Source organism: Ochotona curzoniae, unplaced genomic scaffold (genome assembly GCF_017591425.1).
Source record: "Ochotona curzoniae isolate NIBS_2020 unplaced genomic scaffold, NIBS_Ocur_1.0 contig_2754, whole genome shotgun sequence".
NCBI classification, from domain to species: Eukaryota; Metazoa; Chordata; class Mammalia; order Lagomorpha; family Ochotonidae; genus Ochotona; species Ochotona curzoniae.
Genome location: NW_024465582.1, coordinates 1,364,560 through 1,371,567, shown reverse-complemented (window position 1 = coordinate 1,371,567; position 7,008 = coordinate 1,364,560). Strand labels below are relative to the sequence as shown.

The 7,008-nt window shown below is 46.6% G+C and overlaps 1 non-coding gene across 1 annotated transcript; it reads left to right on the top strand.

Annotated features, from left to right (window-relative positions):
• Window positions 1-1,945: 1,945 nt before the first annotated feature.
• Window positions 1,946-2,050, top strand: LOC121154695. Its single transcript, XR_005883583.1, has one exon. It is a non-coding gene; the product is annotated as a U6 spliceosomal RNA (small nuclear RNA).
• Window positions 2,051-7,008: the final 4,958 nt, after the last annotated feature.

The following is a 7,008-nucleotide window of genomic DNA, read 5'->3' as shown; positions in this document are numbered from 1 at the left end:
AACTCCAGGAAGACCCCTGTGGCTGGCAGGGACTCCATCACTAGTGCTCTCACCAACTACTTCTTGGGATGGTCATTACCAGGAGACTGCAGCAGGAGTTGGACTGTGAGCTTTGATGCAGGGAGCCTGGTTGTAACCACAGGCCAATCGGAGCCTTTGAACCCTAGGTTGCCATGTACCTGGCCAGCAGCTTAAAGGAGAGAAAGCCAGGAAGAGAGAAGCTTGCAGCAAACATCATCAAGACACCATCATGAGTGATGCCACTGATCCTTCTCGTATGTTTGTGTAATTTTATCATTGGATCTCATGCTTCCAATGTGTGGCAGGCCCTGGTTTGTATATGCTTACCCTGCAACCACTGCCGTTATGAGAGTAGGTTGTGCCTACCCTGAGTGAGAGAAGAGATGTACAGGAGAGGCCAGCCCTGCCCTCCATGGTTGCCCTGCATCCTGGGAGTCGGCATAAACTTTGGAGGGGCCTGGGGTGACTTTGCTTCCCTCCACCCTCCACATACCCCAGCCTTCAGCCTATGTGCACCCGTGTCTCCTGCCTTAGGACCAGGGCATGCTTCAATAATCATGCTGAAAGCCTTTTGATCTTCTGGGTTATTTATTTCCCGGAGAGTCAGTCTCCGATTGTCACTCAGTATTATTTCATTGTGACTTATGATGAGTCAAAGTAACGAAATGAAAAGTCTCCAGAATACCATTTGTTAGAGGTTTTATTTATTTGTGAGGTTTTAATCAATGACCCTATTTGTTACTCTGAAGAGGGGGGGGGGGGAAGCCCTCTGCAGTCTGTAAAACCATAGATTACAGAGGAGGCAAAGAATCTTTTGCAGCCTTCCCATTTTCTTTAATCTACTTTCAGAAGTTATTTCAAGGCGCCATTCAGATGCACAGATGTATTATTCCTACTTTGTGTTTGTTTTGTTACTCTGGCAGACTCAGAGATGGGCAGCCCAGTGTTCACTTGTATCCACATCAGAGGCGAGTGGCTAGGGCTCAGACAACAGGACCCGACCCAGCCCTGAACCCACGAAATGCCTGCCCGTATGCTTAGAGTCGCTCAGGGAACCTACCTGAAAATCTAACTCAGCATGTTCCTACAGCAGGAAGTATATTTGCAAAAGAATTAGGGAAAAAAGAAAGATGACAAAAGTAGAGCGTGGTTTGCTTCCCAGTATATTAAGGTGCCAGAAAGCACACAGAGATGCGAGAGAGCCAGCACAGGGCCAGAAGATCAACTGTTAGCATACATTTGTGAAGACACCGTGCTCTCCATACTCCTGCCCAATCCCTCTGGGAGTCTTCAGTCCACACAATGATCCTAATTGAATTTCCCCGGCCTAAATGGAGTCTGCCCTGATGTGAACCTGCTTTGAACATGATGACAGGATGGGCCGTCACAGAGCTCAGCTCTCTGAGACCCCGGCCCTCCTTCTATTACCTCCATTATCTAAACAAATAACCTTGGACAAATCAATTTACATTAATCCAACCTTGTGGTCCACCACTCCCCAGCTCCTTCAGAATGTCTCAATCAAGATTCAAAGGAATCTGCTTGAACATTTAACTATGAAAGAACTTAATCTCCTATTTAAAACTCTGGTGCACTGAACATTCTCTTCAAATAAAAAATTCAATAAAAGGAGTTAGAAACATAATTTGGGAAAATAGAGCCTGCATGTAATGACAGCATCTTTATGCTGTAAAGGTGGAATTCAAAATGTCTTCTGTCTGTTTGACCTTCTGAGTTACATACCTCTGTGTGCAGGTGCATGCATGCATCCCAAAGCAGAAGAGTCGCCCAGCTCCCTCCCATCTGTTGGAAGAGCCCTTGGTTTGTAGGAGACTCCCATGCATTCCTCGCTGCAGGAGGCTGGGAAGATAGTGTTGGGTAGACTGGAGATGCAGCACGTGCTATTGTTTAGAAGTGGTCCCTCTGCTCGCTTCGGCAGCACATACACAAAATTGGAACCATACAGAAAAGATGAGCATGGCCCCTGCGCAAGGATGACATGCAAATTCATGAAGTCATCCATATTTTTGCTGCTTTGACTAAAGAATTATAGGCTACAGACTATAATTGACTTTTGATGAAGTTGGTAAATTCACACAACATTATTACCTAATAAACTTTATTTTTTTAAAAAAATGAAAAAAATAGAAGAAGAAGAAGAAATAGCCCCTCCTTGTTCTTCTTTCCGCCTCAATCTCTCTGGGCCTTGCCTTGCACTTTGTGCTTGGTTTGGTGGCCAGGCTTGTCTCTTGCTCAGGTCAGTGGCATACTAGTGAAATTCATGTAAGCCCATGTCCTTGTTGTAAGAGTATTCTCAGACATATATACGTACTAGCTCTCTGGCCTATGCTGGTGGCAAACACGCTTGAGCAGACTTGGGCCAACTGCTCAGAGAAACGCCAGGCCCAGCTGATCCACAGAAGATCCAGCCAACAGAGCCCAAGCTGCTCAGAGCCAATCCCCAAGGATAGAAACGTAACCGAGGTGGTTGAAGCCCCGGAGCTTGTGGGAGGGTGGGAGTGACTGTGCAGAAGCGGCAAGCAATTTTATGTTATGCACTAGTGACCAATCCCACGTGTCAAGGCTGCTAGGTCTCAGTCCCCACAAGCTTCACACTTTCATTTGCTTATTCCCAAGCTCATCAAGTTGGTGACTCCTAGGAGGTGGCTCTAAATTAACAATTGTGAGTAACAAGTCTGAAAAAAGCCATATAACTTCCAGAGAAAAAGAACAAGATGAGGGGAAAGATTTGAACTCATTCAGGATCCTGAAACTGGAATTAATTACTGCTGTGTTCAGCGTTGACTACCAACAAAGCTTAGACAAGTGCAGCTGTTCTTGCCTAGGGGCTTGCAATGAATTTGGAATTTGGGGCCTTCCTGGTTCTAACTCAGGGATGAAATGCTTCCTGCAGGTGGGTGATCAAGTCACATTTTACTTTTCTCCTCCTTGGGGAAATTCTTGTACTGTGATGCAATGCCATACCCCCTTTGCCCCCACACACATTCACTCCAGTAGCAATGAGCACACACAGGTAATCAGGCAAATTGTTTGCTAAGAGGATCTGAACAGAGACAGGCAACTGTAAGTTGGAAAAGAAATTACATATCATGAGACTATCATGAAATAAGACCGTGACCAAGGGCTCAGTACATGCGGGGCATGGTGCTACTTGGTTCATAGGCCCTGCCTCGTTTCATTGCCTGAAGAGCTATGTGCTGTCTGGCTTCCACTGTCAGCTGAAAAGGCAAGAGCTCATTATGGAATGTGCCTGCTCCTCAGGTGCCCAATGTCTGGTAGAGACTGAGGCCTGCGTCTCTCACCATGCCTTCTGCTTTGCTCTGTGTTCCTCTCAAGAAAGGCTAGACCTGTGGACACTCCACAACTCTGGCCACCAGGTGAGCTCAACAGTGCCATGTCTGTGGCTAGGCCTGACTTTACTACCCAGCACCTCTGCCATGCACTGGGGTGTCTGCCCTCCATGACATTCATTTTGAATTCCCTTCTAATATTTGAAGTTTGTGGCAGGTGTGGCACAGTCTATTTGCAAAAGAAGTCATTTTCAATATCAACTCCGTTTAATAATAGAAGTGGAGTCTTGCTGAGAAATCTGCTGGATATGTGGCATTTTTCTCCAAGTTCATAGCAGGTGAGCATACCCTCTATAGTTTTTCCTGTTTTATCATCTGCTATGTGTAAACTGTAACATGTGGCTCCCAGTGACTCAGGATGACCCTGGGAACACGCCAAGTGTCTGTTTCAAACATTCCCTGCCAGTCCGGTTGCCTAATGATTCCACAGAGCAAGACAAGAGGGACCAGGCTCAGGTCCTGATGCATGGCATAGAGGCAGAAGGTATGTGCTTCACTGTCTTATTCCTCACAGCCTCATCCAAGCTCTTGCTCTTTTTTGTATAATAAAAATCCCAGAACTACTGACTATGGAATTACTCTGTCGGAGAGCTATTCCAGGGTGTGCCTGGGGAGATAGGAGCGAGTCCATGTCTGTCCAAGGTGGGCTGGCCAGGGCAACTTGCTGGCCTCTGAATGGCCTTAGGTGGTGGGCTGAGTTCACCAAGGATCAAACTAGGCAAAAACTCAACAAGGAGGCTGGCCAGTTCCTACCACTCTCATTGGTCAGGAAAGATTTTGGACCCAAGGATAGATCTTACAAATGACTATACTGAATTGGGTGATGAAGAGCTAAACAGATTGGCAGAAATGTGACCAAGAGCTGTGACTGTCAGAAGCAGGCCAGGGAGGGAGCTCCCTGCCTTGGGAACAGAGTGAGCTTCTAGAGTGAACTGAGAGCCAATACAGAGTGTCCAGTAAGACATGTTGATGGCATTCTGGACAATAAAATTACAAAACAATGTTCACCACTGCCTATTTTCAGGCAGGCATCTCACAGATTTTGATAATAGTTCTATAAATTCCATAGCTAAAGCTTTCCTTGCCACCTTTGCTTGAAATTGAAGCTTACTGATATCAGTAACCGAAGAAGGACTTATTCACAAAACATGATCAGAGAACAAACTGCACGCCTTAAAGAGGAGGGACTTTTCTCAGTGCTTTGAGGGAACGATGGATGCGCTTAACCTTCGCGTCCCTGCACATTCGTGCCCAAGAGTCCTGACTGTGGACAGGCTGCTCTGCGGCCACATGTCTCGCAACACAATCATTGCATACAGTTGGAAGGTGTTTCCTGAGAGGAACAGGAGAGATGTGATTTTCTGGTGCCTGAGGAAAGTTCCAAGTTTCCCCAATTCCTTTCCTTTGATTGTTGGATTATAGTAGAAACCTTTTATCAGAGTCCTGTGTGACATGTATTATTCTTAGACCTGCCTTTCAGTTTTGAAATAAAGTGTTGTCTTTCTTTTGTCCATTCTCCCTCAGTGGCTGTTTCGCAGGCTGCATCTACCTGCTTGCACACACCTCCAGAACACAGCATTCCCTTACTTCTTCCCTTCCAAGCTCTTCTCCCTCTGTCCTGGAATTCCACCTGGCTCTGACTGAGCACTGCAGACTCCCACGACGGGCTGCCCACTGCAACTGGCACCGCCCTGAGGTTCCGCCAGGCAGCGGCACGTCCAGAAGTTAGTGAGTGCCCAGAGTCCTCCACAGCCCACATCACAGAAGACCTTGCTGGAAACCCCAGAGGCTTAAGCCCAGCATGCAGACGCTTGCAGATTGGCTCCTGCGGGAGACGGTGAGCCAGAGTGCCTCTCCTGGGGTTCTTCTCACTCTTTGCTTTCCAGCTGTGACGCAACCACCCCCACCTCAGCATAGGCCACCAGCCCAGGCTACCTCTGCTGTCACTTGCACATGGCTAACTTAAGCAGGGCTTCATCTCCACTGCACCTTAAGCAGCTGACAATGTGTCCCAGTCCAGTTGCATACATCTCTGCATGGTGCCTCCTTCAACAGCAGGAGGAAACATGGATGTGACCTGTGGAGTCAGGGTGATGAAGGCCGACAGCGCACACATCACTTTGTGGCTAAAGAACGTGTTTTAAAGGCGGGCTCAAGGGCCAGAAACACAGAGGCTGAGGAAGGAGAACCAGCTGGCAGGCTGCAACCACAAACACCAGCATCTCCAGAGACAACAGCCTGTCTGTCCAGGACATCTTAAGGAAAAAAGAGTCAATATATGATTGAAATGTTTTCCTGAATGTCTGTTTTAATTCTCAAGGTTCTTTATGCTTTCAAGTATTACAAAAGGCCACAGACTACTTTTCGAGTTTTGTTTTTAAAGAAACGTCATACCTGATGTAGCGTCCTTCCTGTGTCCAGGTGCTCCTCTTTGGTGTCCGGGTTGCTGGTCACCCACATGGCAGTTTGGGCAGTGGAGCTTAGGGACGTTGCATTCCGGAAGTGGGTGATGCTCCTGTCTGTCTCACCCAGAGGCAGGTTTAGGGGAAGGACTCTGGCTGTGTTCAGTGGCCTTTCTCCGACCAGCAGCGGCAGCGTGCTGGTGCCAGCCCCGACCCTCAGGGGTTCTCTTCACACTGTGCCTGTCTTACATTTTCTCTCAGCTTCAGTTTAGAAGGCTTTATGTGATTATTCCTAAGACTAACTATAAAACTGAAAGCAGAAATGCTATTCACTAGTGTCACAGTGACTTTGTAACAGTTGTCATCCATCAATCCGTAGTGTGACCATTTATTTAGTTGGGGCGGCGTTTTATTCACACGGAACTTGTTTATTTCGTCAACCACAATAGATTCCTATCTTAGTTACTTTTATAAATGTTTGCATGTGCAATACTTACCGTATGTGTTAGGTTTTTCCATTCTCTTTCACCTGTCCATATTGAACAGTTTTATTTTCTGTCTTTCTTCTTTCATTCTAATACTTTTTGTGTTTAGCACACTGGCAAGGAACTCAATAATCAGAACTCGATAATCAAAACATAGGAGAGAATGACATTTTTAATGAAAAATTATGTTAAATGTGTTCTCAGTTTGCCTGCTTGGTTTTTGCTGAATGCGTAACCTTGAGATGAACTTGGCTCATGAAGTTTATGGGGAAATGCGGCTGCTTGGCATGAGAGATGGAGGGAACATTGGGAGGAGTTCTCCCCACACAAGGGTCCCAGTTCTCCAAGGACAGAAGAGCCAAAGAAAGTGAGTTTAGCATCAGCGACGTCATTTCTGAAAAGTACTTCCTACAAGTTGTTCTGTTCCTCTGTGCTGCAGAATGAGGTGGGCAACCTGGAAGGCAACCTGGAGACTCACGGCCCTCAGGTTTCCTGCCAGGGACTCAGGTGCTCAGGAGGCGACCAAGGGACTGTATTCTGTTGGTGAAATGATTACACTGTCAACAACTGAATTTAAGTTTTCATCCTTTGATTGGAAACTGGACAAAAACCAATTTAAATAATTTAGGCTGAGATGATGTTTTAGTAACCGCAGGCAATTATCTATGTGGAATCTTCTTACCTGCCATGTTTGGGGTGAAGGAGAATGTCTGGATCCTGGACTGTGGG